At 38.8% G+C, this 14,593-nt stretch overlaps 1 protein-coding gene across 2 annotated transcripts in view; it reads right to left on the reverse strand.

The window, feature by feature from the left end:
- Positions 1 to 13,108, reverse strand: part of Galnt3 (polypeptide N-acetylgalactosaminyltransferase 3) — a 36,746-nt gene extending 23,638 nt beyond the window's left edge. For both annotated transcript variants that reach the window (XM_046447611.2, XM_058580145.1), the window contains exon 1: positions 12,319 to 13,108. The gene's annotated coding sequence lies outside the window, so the exon portion shown is untranslated. The remainder of the gene's footprint in view (positions 1 to 12,318) is intronic.
- Between the last annotated feature and the right edge of the window lie 1,485 nt (positions 13,109 to 14,593).

The following is a 14,593-nucleotide window of genomic DNA, read 5'->3' on the forward strand; positions in this document are numbered from 1 at the left end:
TGCCACTAAGGCCACTGTGCATAGATGCAGTGAACACACTCTCAGATAGCTGGGAAGGGAGTCTGACCAACATCCTGAGTGTGCCATTTTGTCAACTTGATTAAGAGCCTTCTCTCCAGTAAAAATCCTTTGGTGGGCATTACAATAGGACACAAATTTTTTCAGGGTCTGCACATTTTGAAAGGCCACACTATCTAACCTCAAACTTCCCTGTCACTAGTCTTCCAGTCAAGGCCCTGACCATATAAATCAGTAGCAACTGCCCATCAACCAATATAGATTAATACTGTGGATCATCTCTCATTTCAGGCACAGTGGACAAACATATCTACTATTCAAATTTCTGCCTATTGAGGGAATTTTCTATCTCTACTGTACTTCACAATTGCCCATGCATAAGACTATATATAGTTCTGCAGCTCTCCACTCTTAAGCATTATGAAAATATGATGTAGACTCATCTGTAAATCAGGCTTGAGGTTTTTTTTTTTCCTCTATCAATGAGTTTAAGTAAATACCAAGAAGCCTTCAACATGGGTTGAAGGAAACAAGGTGCTATAATTTGGCTAAATATCCCCCAAAGGTCCATAAGTTAAAGACAGTCCACGTATGATGGCACTATTCAGAGGAGGTGTAATATTTAATAGGTAGGACCTGGAGGGAGGTCTTCTGGACAGTGGGGACATGCCCTTGAAGGACTCCATCTCCTTCCTCTTTCTCTCTCATACCCCAGCCACGAGTAGAACAATTTTGCCACACACTGTCCCCATGAAGTGCTCCCTCAACACAGACCCAAAAGCAGTGGAGCCAACCAATCATGGACCAAAATCTCCCAGAATGTGAGCCAAATTAAACCTTCTCTTTATCCAAGATAATTATCCTAGGTATTTGTCACAGTAATGGAAAACTGATGATCACACAAGGCAATGCAACAGGAAGTTGTTTTTGAAGGATCTGGAGTCACTTGGACATGCACTTTCCAGATCTTCCCAGGCTCTGTCTCATATGCCATTTTCACCTGATGATAGATGGCGGCTGTCCATAGCTAACCTACAGCTAACTAGGCCAGACAACACCCAGTTAATGATAGGAAGCTCAGTCCACCTGACAACCCATGGTTATGCATTTACTACCTACCTAGTAGCAAGCCAGAGGTTGTTTGTCAAAGGGTAAACATTTATCTGGAGATGAAATATGTTTGTTTCAGAATCCTACAGATGTTTACTCTGATGCTGGTCTTGGTGCTCTCCAAAGCCTCCATTCCACCCAGCGTGCCTATTTGCTTCAGAGACTAAGAGAATCTTGGATGGGTTAGCCTCAAAAGCCAAAGTGGTGGTATAGCTTGCACTGTGTACTGGACTTTCTGTCTAGCTTTCTTTTGCTCTGATCATAATTTGAAACTGGAAGCCTAATGAGTTCTCTGTAGGTAGGTGATGAAGTAACATATTCAAATGTGGTCTATGATCTTTCCAAAATCCATAAAAGACCTATCAGGTATAGTGACCACTGAATGCCTAGACATGTTAGTGAAATGCTATGCCTCTAAATTTTTGTGGGAATAATCTATCACCCTCTAGTTCTCAGGTGCTTTACTAGACATCTAAAGGACTTGCTATTCTCTGCTTATCAGATCCAATCAAGATGACATCATTCACATAGTGAGACACTGTGAAAATTGGTGGGATATTAGGGTGATTAAGATCTCGAGAACTGGAGAACTGACCTAGCCCTCAGGCAAGCCTGTGAAGGTGTACAAATTGCTGTTGGTGGTCCTTTTAAGTTAGCATAGAGAAAAAGGTTATTAGTCAAACCCATAATTACATACAAAATTCCAGGGGTTGTGTAATTTGATAAAGGCACTACAGTTGGGTTAGCAGCCACATTTGGAGTTGCTCAATGATTAGCTTTATGATAGTCTACAGTTTCTAAGATCCACTAAACCTCTGTACAAGCCAAATGGGAGTGTGATAGATACCACAAAGCAGATTTCTATGACTGATGCCCTCCATCAATCTAAACAATTTCCTCCGGGCTATGGTATTACTTCTAATTTGTTATTTTAGAAAGGAGGGCAGGTTCTAAGGTCCTCACTTGAATTAGTATAGAGATTTTGCCAGTTATCCAGTAAGTTCCATTAAGGAACTGAGGAAATAAGCACACGGCGGATTTGCTGACTACCTGGGCCCACTGTGAGTCCAACTCCATCTACTGCTTGACTGCTGTTGGTTTTCACTTTAATGTTTTGGTTCCCTAGGAATTGATATGAAAAGTCAGAGTATTTCCTTTTCTCCAAAGCATAGATGCTAGTAGATAGTTGTTGGTCCATTTGGAGAAGAGTGCTGGGTCTGTGAGTTGACATAGATCTAGAACTATGTGAGGCTGACTCTTAGCTATAACAACTTCAATTTCTTCTTTTGCAACCAGAGATAGTAAGAGTTTTTGCTGTTAGATAAGTGATACTCTAATTACTGTTTATTTTATTTTATTCATTAGTTACCACTATGATTCTGTGAAAGCCAGTATCTTGGCTACCAGAATCACCTAGAGGCTGGTGCCCTCTGATAGTTCTATGTTCTTGCTTTCCATTTTAAAAGATGTACCTACTCTATCATTGATGGTTAAATGCTTGCTGCCACTTGTCTTCTGCTACTATGGGATCCCATTATCTCCACTGAAATCAGGAAGGCAATTTCAATGACCTACAAAGGAAAGCAACGGCATTTTTTTTTTAAAACAGATGTAAAGACTCCCTTGCTAATGTATTTCTCAAAATCTTAGTGAAAGGTTTGTCCACTGGTCCTTTTTTATGGAATGTTATTTGAGGGTGGGCATTCAGGCTACACTAAACAAATCCAATCAAACATTCCTTTTTTTTGAAGGAATAAAAAAACTCATAAGTAGAAGACAATTTCTGTCCATTAATTCTCCCTTTGAAGCCCCAAGTATATTAAAGAATGAGGAAGTGGGAGAGCAAAGGAATAGGACTGCTCAATCATTGTTAATTCACAAGCACCTTCCTACAGGTTTACCTACCACTCATTTAGTAGATACACATCCTGGACACCTCTCAATTTCCAATACCTTGTAGAAAAAGTGTCTGTAAACTTTCCATAAAGAGCCAGTCAGCAAATTATTTTTTGCTTGCAGGCCATTTGGTGTCTATTACAACTATTCATTTCTATAGTTGTAGGGCAAAAAAAAAAAAAAAAAAAAGACAATATAAAAATGAATGGCCATAGTTGTGTTCCAAATAAACTTTGCTTACAAAAACAAGTGTCTCTGGAATTTTTCCCAAGGGCTGTAAAATTCCCAATCCCTGCTCTAGAAATTCTAAGATTTAAACTTCAACACTTTTAAATTTCCCTGTCCTTACCACCACTTCCCTATTATTGCTACCTCCCTAGATGTAAAACAATAAAAGTAAACATTGCACAAATCATCTACAACATCAAATTATTTTTGCTAAACATAAAAACAGTGCCAACCTTTAAGCTTAGGCTGTAAATGTGCCTAATTTTAAATATAAACTATTCCTTTACTTTTCCAACCACCCCCGAAATTTCTACATTGCCCACTCTTCACAGTTAAAGTATGAAAAGTCTCCTTTGATATACAGGTTTAAGTTGCAAGTAAACCAGTCTCTGTCTAAAATTTAACTCTTCTTTCAGCAGTTAACCTCAAGCAGGGTAATTTTCCTTAGAACCATGCATCATCAAATACCAGAAACAGGGAGGCCTATTACAAATATGTCAAATGCCTAGTTCCAAACGAAAAGGAAGGATTACCTAATTGCACATGACTTATACTTCTCAGGCAAAGGAGAGAGGCACTGGTGGATTTTAAGCAAGGTGAAGACTTAATCCAAAGGGATATTTAGAATGATTATATTCTTGAAGTTGTATTGAATATGGATTTGAGTATGGGGTGCAGATAGGGGACTGGAGGCAAAAATGAGTATTAAAAGTAACCTGGGAAAGAGATGGGTAAAAGGGATATGGAGGCTTAGAAAAGGGATTTGGGAGGTAGAGTTAGTTGAACTCAGCAAATCAATTAATGTCGGGGCTGGGGAGGTTGCTAGGTTATGATGTGTGTACAGGAAGTATTCTTGACTTGTTATAAAGGACTTACTAATGCAGTGCTCTCTGTCTGAAAGAAAAACTGAGTATCAGAGGGCAACAGTGAAAGAAAGACTTATGTTTTTCATCTGAAATCTGGACCCTATGAATAGAAAAACTACTAAATAAATAAATAAATAAGAGAGGAAAATGTGTAAAGGTAGGAAAAAGATTTTTAATGCATTCGATATTTTGAATTTTTTAATTCCATTTCTCAGGAAGCCAGTGGAAGATGTACTGCATCCAAATGAGGGAGTGATTAAATAAGAAGTCATAGTGTCTATGGAATGAGAGTCCATCAGAGATGTCAGCAAAGGGAAACACAAGAAGCTATGGAACAGGCCTAGAAAGCAGCAGTCCAAATTAAAACAAGAGAATGGAGAGCTTCAAGAAGGGACCAATTGGGCTGTGGATGTGGCTCAAGCGGTAGCGCGCTCGCCTGGCATGCGTGCGGCACGGGTTGGATCCTCAGCACCACATACAAACAAAGATGTTGTGTCTGCCGAAAACTAAAAAATAAAATATTAAAATTCTCTCTCTCTCTCTCTCTCTCTCTCTCTCTCTCTCTCTCTCTCTCTCTCTCTCTCTCTCTCTCTCCCCTCCCTTAAAAAAAAAAAAAAAAAAAGAAGGGACCAATAAATCTGAAAGGGTACACTATGTGGGAAATGAAACTGACATGTTAGACTACATAGAAATATATATGCCAATAAACATATGGGAAAATTAGGCAATTAATTTTTCTTAAATTAGTTAGTTATTAACTCACAGTGGTATGCACCATGCACCATTAGTCCCAGCTACTTGAGAGGCTGAGGCTGGAGGATCATTTGAGCCCCAGACTTTTAGATGAGCCTGAGCAACATAATGAAATATGCCTCCAAAAAGACAAACAAACAAAATAAAAATTCTTCAAGTAAATAATCATATGCACAATGTGCTTATTTGGCTCTGTAGCAAACAATATTTATGTAATCATAATAAATAAATATTAATATGCAAACCAAAGAATGTAAGAATGATATTGATTGAGAAAGGGAGACAGAGGTGTGTGTTAAAAGAGATAAATATTTATCTACTTGAATGTGAAGTCAGTAGACAATGCCAAATATTGATGCATTAAGAAACAGCAATATAAGCATATTATTTCAAAAGGTAAATACTGGAAGAAACATCTAAAAGGGTGAGAGTCATTGCTTTTAAGCAATGTTACTGGGGAAATGGAAGAGGAGGAACTGAATCGTTGCTGTTGTAAATCTTTCAATAATTCTATTTAACTTTATTTGCATTACTTTATTTACAAGTAGGCTAGAAGTGCAGGATTTTGAATCAGACTAGCTTGGATTTGAATTGTAGCCCCAAGATTTCAACAACCTTATCGATGGAAGCAAATTATTTAATCTCTCAATTTTCTATCTCTAAAATAGGGAGAAAAATAATAGAGGTTGCTTTGAAGATTAAATGCTTTAACTCATTTAATTTGCTTAAAATATTCCTGGTATATAGTGCACATTGTAAATAGTAAACAAAAAATCAATACTTATTATGGTGATAAATATGAACACTGGATAAAAATACAAAGTCACTAATAACAAAAATCTATTTTTTAAAAAAATATAAACTATAAAGTCTACCCCATTGTGAGGAAATTTTAATTTTTAAAGGTTAATAAGCAGCACTTTATTTCTTTATGCTATAGTCTTCACTCTACTCTAGGTTAGGATTGGAGGCAGTTGAAAAATTCCAGTTATAATTAGTGCTAAAAAAGGACATCAAATGGGAATGTGAAGGCTGAGTATTAGCTGGATAGGACAAAATGGAAGAGAAATATATATTACAGGGTAGAGAAAGACACCGCAAAGACCTGTAGGCAAGAGGAACATGGCAATAAAACCCAAACTGTTAGAGGCAGAGCACAGTAATGAGGAGAGTCATGTGTGCTGGGCAACCGCTGAATCACGCCCAAACTTTACACCATGTTAAGGAATTACCTTATTCTAAGGGCCAAGAAGGGCTTTAAGCAGGGGGTCATCATGACCAAATACTTTGAAAAATATCACTCTGGATGTCAGTGGAAGGAATCAACTCAAAAGAAGCCAGAAAGAGTTCTGATAGGCAAATAGGGAGGCCACTACAATAGTCTATTGCAAGAGATGATAGTAGTGTTAGGAACAGAGAACAGTGGACAAATTTGAGAACCATTTATTTAGAAGGTAAAATCAACAGAGCTTGGCAAAGGACAAGTCAGGGATTTGAAAGACAACTAACTTTAGGGAATTTTTTGCCCTGTTTTATTTGGGGAGTTTGTTTTTATTGTTGTTGTTTTCTTTTGGTTTAGTCTAATAAAATTCTTTAAGTAAAAGTTACTCTCTTTTAGATCCTCACTCTGAGTAATGTTCTCAACTGTGCAATATACACATACAAACAAAACCTGCAAGATACTTCAATCATAGTTAACATTTCACTTCTAAATGGGAAAAACCAGGTCTTAGAACTAACCAAATTGACACCCCAAAATAACATGGAATTCAGAGGAATGAGATGTGAGTAGAGCAATATAAATTAAATACACTAAGTACAATAAAAAATGTTTCCTATTCCCCAATTTCTTTGGTCACTTCTCGATGTCTCCCTGACATTTTTTTTTTTTTTTATGCTGAGGATAAAACACACCATTGTTCATGCTGTCAATTTTACTCACTTTCTTACTTCACATTAGGCTTAAAGAAAACCTGCATGCTTTGCAAATAATTTGAAAGATGTGATGTGTGTATGCATGTGTGTGTTTGTATACAGAGACCGGTGTGGAAACAGTCTCTCTCTCTCTCTCTCTCTCTCTCTCTCTCTCTCTCTCTCTATATATATATATATATATATATATATATATATATATATATATACACACACACACACATCATATATCACATGTAAAATGCATGTGTACGGAGGTATAGGAAGGTTGTGCAATTTTCTAAAGAAGGCAAGACGTCAGTTGAGTCTTTAGGACTATTAAGAGTTATAGGGAAGCAAAAGAAAAGGTACTCTCAGCGGGGAAGAGTACAAAAGAAAAGCACAGGAAGAACAATAAACTCTTTTGGTGTGATATAAAATTTTGTTTTATGAAATATAAATCCAGAAGTAAACAAGGGTCAGATTCTGTGGGAACACTTGAGGGCCACAGGTTCTATCTGGTGAGTTATGGAAAGTTGCTGAATGACTTCACACTGAAGAGACAATAGTTCTAATTTATATTATGGTACCCTAGCCCTAGTAATGAGTTGAGAAGACCCCAAATTGGGGAGAAGTGTTGTCAGGAATTTGTGATGGGGTGGGAAGGTATAAAATTTAAAGGGATTCAGTGATCTGATGATTGCTATCTTAGTCTGTTCAGGCTGGCTGTAACAAAACACTCTGGACTATCTAATTTATAGATAGAAATTTATTGCTCACAATCTTGAGCAGGGGGAGTCCAAAACCAAGGTACAATCAGATTCAATGTGTGGTGAGGACACAGTCCTCATAGATGGCATGTCTCACATATGCTCACATAGTGGAGAAGCCAAAAGCTAATGAACTCCCTGAGGCCTCTTATAAATGTACTAATCACATTCTCCAGGGCAGAATCCTGATGACCTATCACCTCTCAATACCAAAGGCTCTCACCTCTTAATACCAACGCAGTCAGGGCAAATTTCAGCATACAAATTTTGGAGGGACACAAATATTCAGACCATAGCCATTGTGAAGTTAATAAAAGAGCATTTATATGACCACTGAATTTCTGGCACAACACCTGGAGAGTGGTTCATATCCATAATCTATTCCACCAAATCTATCGAGCCAAATATGTTTCAAATTCCAGAACTTTTTAGATGCTAGAAAGGTGATAGCATTCATACCCAATATAACAGTATACTTCAGAAAGTCCTGGGGCAGTATTATACAATCAAACTCAGTACTAATAGTACCAAGTGCAGTAGATAATCTCCTGACAGTTCACCCTTGGTTTTCTGCAAATGAACTGAATTTTTGCTAACAAATGAGTCACATTAAATTTTTCGATTTTTGGAGGCTGATTGTGGAATTGTGGACAGGACATGGTAAATGAATTAATATATGTGGACAGAAATCAGGAACTGAAATAGGTGTAATGAAGGTCTTGGTTTACAAGTATACAATCTCCAGTTATTATTAAAGGTATCATATGAATAAGCAAATTAGACATTTTGAAATTTAAACAAATACAGGGAAAAGGTATACCCAGGGAAACAGTTTATTTAGTACCAGAAATATAAGCCCAATTCTGAGAATGACTTAAGGAAATTTCATCTAATTGTCCATAATCACTAATGACCTATAATCTAGGATCTACTTGTCTTTGCTTTGCCACTTTGGTCTCTTGCCATTACTGGAATTGATTTGAATTCAATGTTGCCATTGACAGCACATTAATTATGATAAAATTACCCAAATTGTATAATATTAATTACTCTGATAATGACTGATACATAATTGGACCCCTTTCTTCTCAATCACTTTTAGATCCATAAAAGAACTGTCATTCCAAATGTATTTTTATGCTTTATGGACCTGAGAACATCTGAAGATAATACAGGTATCAACCATTTCCAAAATATTAAATATGGTAACATTCTTTAGCAGAAAAATTATTTTCAGTACGAATGTGAAGGGAGGTTAAAAAATCATTTATGAAAGACTAATTATTCAACCAGAGCTTCTAAGACTATATCATGGCAAATCTCTTAGATATCTAAAATAATCTCTCAACTAGCCCTTTTTGGGGGAGAGGGTGTGATTCCTATCATTTGTTTCTTATATCTATTTCATAATAAAAGATAAAGATAAAAAATATTAATAGAATTAAAAAAACAATAAACTGGGCTATGTTTTTTTCAGATTCTACCCATAACTCTAAATCAACCATTAAACTTAGAATTAAAACAAAGTTGGGCAAAATTATTTTTCTGTCTAAAACTTCAACTTGATAATTGTTACTATCAAAATCCACTCAGAAAAACATTTCTAGTTTTTTTCTGTTCCCACATACAATGCTGCATGATGAAAACCCATTTAAAATACAATAATGTTCAATGAGATTTCATGCAGTCCCTAATATTTGAGAGATTTAATCGAGCATCCAGATCCTAGTGCCTCAAGTCCTCCAAGAAATGTTTAACTATTAGAATTATTAGAATTATAGTTTGATTATATGAAAAAATAGTTTAATTTGAATGTGTGTGTGTGTGTATGAGAGAGAGAGAGAGAGAGAGAGAGAGAGAATGTGTGTTTGTGTGTGGGGGAAGACCTGTAGAAAAATAAGCCTTAAAATGAGCCTTAAATTCAGGCCTGGGGTTGTAGCTCAGCGGTAGAGTGCTCTCCTATCGAGGCCCTGGGTTCAATCCTTAGCACTACATAAAAATAAATAAAACAAAAGTATATAAAAAAGTACTCCTTGTTTAAAAAAAATGTAAATTCAACAGGATAGCACCATATTCATATTATATGCTTCAGCCCATTAATTGTCATAAAACCAATCTAGTATGCTGAGGCCAGTTTTTTTAAAATAAAATAATAGGGGACATTCATGTTATATAGTTAAGTGTTGTTTTATGAAACTTGTTCTACTTATATGTGCATACATTTAAGAGTGTACTCAGCTGAAGCATAAAATGCATTTTTTTTAAAAAAAAAAACTGAGCACTACAGCTTAAAAACATGTTTAAAAAACACTGGTGTTAAGTAAATATGCTTGAAACCAAAAGTCTAGAGTATTACAAATGGATGGAAGACACTGGGTCACTGCCTCATAAAATATGTTTCAAGCCAATATAATAAAAGATCAGAAGACTAAATAATGTTGTCCAAGTTGGCTCAAAAAATTAACTGTGGCTCTGAAATAACAAGAAAGGTTTAAAAATCTCAATCCACATGGCATCTTCAATATACATGTGATCACGATGAGAAAAAGAGCATGATGGCCTTGGTGAGTCTTCATGAAGCCAGGCATTACTTGGATAAGTCGAAGAAATTAGGATAAACCAAGAGGTGGACCAAGAACAATTGACTATTCTATAATTACAAAGGCCTTACAAACTACATGAAAGGAAAAAAAAAGATAAACATCTTCTGATAAGTGAGCATGTGGGTGGTGAAATGTAATGATCCAGGAGCCCTGAGTCAAGCAACTGGAATAATAATGTTATCTCTAGATGAATTTTCAAGGTGAACTAAAGTGAGAATCCTCTCTCAGTTTCAGGTTATCACATGCTGGATGGGTGGACTGGATATCCAAAGCAAGATGAGGAGCCTGAGAATGTAGGGCTACGAGACATTCCCTACATTATCTTAATGTAGGGAAGCATATCTCCCCCACCAACTCCATTTTACAGACTTAGATAGAGGCACACTGTTACTCTAGCTCACAAGAACATATTATATTACTCCTTGGAAATAAGAACAAAAACAGTCTGACAACACCTGGCCTATAAACAATGAATATTAGGTCAATATTCAAATTTTAATACCTACCCTAATTTTATTGAGTATTTAACAGATTTATTTCTTGTAAGAAAACAAGATTAAGAAGGCAGGTAAGGTTCTTTTGAGAAAACTAAGAATGTCCTGGTTGAATTAGTAATTGTCTTGTTATGCTGTGATTGGTGTGGTGTTTTAGCTTTTAATTGACCTTCTTTTTAAAACCACAAGTATTGCCTAAGGCACTTTAAGTTAAATGTGCAATTTAAATAAATTTTAATAACTAGCAAGGATAGAACTAAACACTAAGGGAGTGGAATTGATATTTGTTGTTAGAAATTTCTATGTAAAAATGATGGTTAAAATAATATCAGAAGGAAGATGCTTGGTACAAATAAGTGGCTCGGACTTTTAAAATTAACATGTAGGCAGATTTCAGATATTAATAGTAAAATATAAATTTAATGAAATCCAATTGCAGGGTGTGACTTTAACTTCATGTATTTTAGTCAAAAACTCAAAGAAAAATTAATTCAATAAAACAGCAACAGATTTTCTCACAACCAGCAATTTTCAAACTAAAATGTAGTAACCTTCTGATTTTTAGCTATAAAACTTGGATTTGTCTTCATTATGTAGTGTAACTCCCATAGCAAGTTATATTAACTTAATGCCATGTTGCAAAAATCAGGAAAATGGGTAACTTGATATGGTTCCAAAAGCAGAAATAGTTATTTGATGAGTTCGTGAGAGAAGGAAATAAGTCTAAGGTAAGCGTGTTTCACCCTTAATTCTTAGGCTTCAGAAAAGCCTAATTAGACAGGACAGGAATTTGGGCCTGGCACACCCAGGTTCAGACGTGGCAGAATTCTGAAACAAAGTTTTTTTTTTTTTTTTTTTTTTTTTAACCTTTGAGTCATATGCCACTGGCAAATCATAACCTCAATATACAGGTCCTTAAGTCAACAGGTCCTCCAACGAGATGGTGCGCAGTTGGAGCGTGGCAGCTGGATTTCCTCCTGCCACGAAGAAAAGAACTGAAGTCTTCCCGATCAAACCGGAAAGTGGGCGCAGCTCTGGCTTGGAGAGTGCACCCGGAAAAGTGTAGAGTCGACCCACAGCGAGAGGGATGTCCGCGTCCCGACCACACAGCGCTTTCCAAACCAGTCGGAAACCATTTAAATGGCTAGGGGCGGCCGCGGTTTTCAGCCTAGGACTGTCTGGTGTCCGGCTGGGAAAGTTGCCTAGCAAAGCTGTGCCCTTCCCTGTCGCGGGTTTGTCCCTCTCCGGCACACGGGAGGGAGGAGACAGGCAACCTGCAAATCCGAGATTAAACGCCTGCTTCGCGACTGGCACACCCGCTCCTGTCCCCGACTCCGAGACCCTTCCACGGACGAGTCCGGGGCCACAGGACTTTGGCCCTGACAGGGCTCCGACTGGAGCCTCCCTACGGGGATTGACAGGGGGCACCTAGAGCAAGAGAGTGACCTGTCTTCCACCGGAATGCCACCTCCCCACGGCCTCAGGCGCCCCTTTCGGCCTCTCCCGCGGGGCAACTGAAGCCCTGCTCTCGAGACCTTCTCCAACCGGCCGCGGGACTCGTAGCCCTCTACCCACTAGCTGAAGCTCCGCGGACGTCCCACCATCCCCCGTAGCTGCCCAGGGGCCACCGGTCCCCCGCTCCGTCCTCTACGCTGGCCGGTCGGCTTACCTGGCGGGTAGGCAGGGCAGGGCGGCGGGAAGCGGCGGCCAGCCGAGTGCTGGACGTGGGCCGGGAGCCAGGTGCAGGTGGTGGCAGGCGGAGACTCGGGTTGCTGTCGCTACAGTTGCCGCTCAGTCGAGCTCCTCCTCCGCCGCCTCCTCCTGCCTTCCCGCTGGGCCTCCCGCGTTGCCAGGAGAGGCCGAACCGAGGCTCTGCTTCCTCTAGGAGTCTCCCAGGTGAGCTCTAGTCGGCGACGTCTGCAGAGGCGAGGCCCCTGTCCCGCGCCTGCGCGCCAGGCTTCTGCCCCGCCCAGACCCTACCTGAGCGCTCCAGGTGAGGACCGAAGACCCAGCGCGCGCGGGGCGCGGGCGTCGTCCCAGTTAAAAGCGGCAACAGAGCAGCTTCTCTCTCCGCAGCCCACGAGGCTGGTTTTCTGAAAATCTTGCCAACCAGGCGGTGTACATTTGAGAAATTCTGTACTGACCTGGTGGCAGTGGTCACCTTCAGAACACACAGTCTGGGTCCTTGGGAGAACCAAAACTAGGTTCTCCCAACACTCCAGTCTTCTTCGGTTCGCCCAGATACAGGGGTGCGGTACCCCCAGGACCACTTCATGAGGGCTGCAACTGTTGGATCATGTGGTTTCCTCGGGCAGGGTTCAGCAGCTTCTGTTACCAGTTAGGTTTGTGAGCTTCCTTCCATGTAGTCTAGATTTCATCACTTGACTCACTTCAGCGCAGCTAGTGGTTTCCGTTTTTGTAACCCAGCGCTCTGGTAGGGGCGCCTCACGTCCAAAGGAGGAGCCTCCTGCATCTTCCAAAGAAGAGCCTCTGCTATTTGGCAGAGCCTCGCCAATTTGGGGCGCACCTCCCCTTCCTGGGTTGCTATCGAAAGACAAACCAATTACCAGATGAGAGGGAAAGCAGCGACAGTAGAGAATCCTGCTGTCCTTGTTTGGGAAGAGATTGTGGTTTCCTGGAGAAGGCTTGCTTTTACTGTAGGTTTGTTTAAAAGTTCAACATCTATTCTGGAAGGTGAGAATACAGACTCCAGAAAGAATCTAGGTTTTGCTGTTGTTTTTAAGACAAAAGTTTATTTTTTAACTTAGTTTTCCCTTTGATGACATTTACAACTTTCTGTTTCAGCCTTATGTTGCTGTCACAATTACACACCCAAAACCAGATATTAAAATTACATTTCTACCAACTCATTTATTTGGCTTTATTTCAAAATATATAGGGATGTAAATGGAAAAATGTCCAAAACCTTTGGAGTAACATAATTACACGGTGACAGATTTTTCTATAAAGATTATCTGTGGCCTTCCTCCTACATTTGGACACTTCTTCTTATGCTGCTTATTGACTGATTTATTCATGTTATATATGACCTAGAAATAAGGTTTAAACCACTGATTAGTACAGAATCAGCAGGGGTATGGTAATTTGACTGGCCTATGACACTGTTTGTAGAATCCAATGTACAATTTTATGCCATAACAGCCCTGAGTTGGACTTAACACTTTAGATAATTATTTGTTTTGTATGTTGTTTATTTTGCAAGCATCAAGGAACCTTTTAATAGCAGTACATAATAGGAATTTTTAATCCCCTTCCAAAAAAAATTCAGGAGATATTTGCAAAACTAGCTTGGTATGGTAGTGTTTGTCCTTAGGTCTAGAGAGCTGAAAACATTAACTCCATAAATTCACTCTCTCTCTCTCTCTCTCTCTCTCTCTCTCTCTCTCTCTCTCTCTCTCTCTCTCTCTCTTTCTCGTCAGTTCTGTAAATTTCTTTGCTGTTTGTTGTTAAATAGAGGTTCATATTAATCTTTTGGGAATTTGTGAAAAATCCTAAATGAATAACTAGCAAGTTTGAATCTCTGCATAAAGCAGAAGCCAAAGATTGTCAGAGTTTCGATGTCCCACCAGGCAAAGAGCAACAGTTTTCACTGACAATCAGGACAGAGCAGATGGATATAGAATAGCAATCTGGAATGAAAAGACTGAGATCAGTGACAGCAAGACTAATAACATCAAATAACAATTGAAAAGAGAGGCTAGGGCAGATCTACAAAAAGAAAGAGCAAGCAAATAGGACCAAACTGCTGCATGAGGAGTGAACAGAAAAACATATAAAAACATATAAAAATGATCAGAAATTACTGAAAAAAAAGGACTTTCAGTTTTACAATGGCAAACAGGTTATTTAACCAAGGAAAGCAGTATTTCTGAATCTGGCATTACTTGTACTATTTCGTACATTACTTGTACTATCGTGTCATA

The sequence above is a fragment of the Marmota monax genome, unplaced genomic scaffold, assembly GCF_021218885.2.
Source record: "Marmota monax isolate L192 unplaced genomic scaffold, Marmota_monax_Labrador192_F-V1.1 WCK01_AAM20220418_F8-fsc00007, whole genome shotgun sequence".
Classification (NCBI taxonomy): Eukaryota; Metazoa; Chordata; class Mammalia; order Rodentia; family Sciuridae; genus Marmota; species Marmota monax.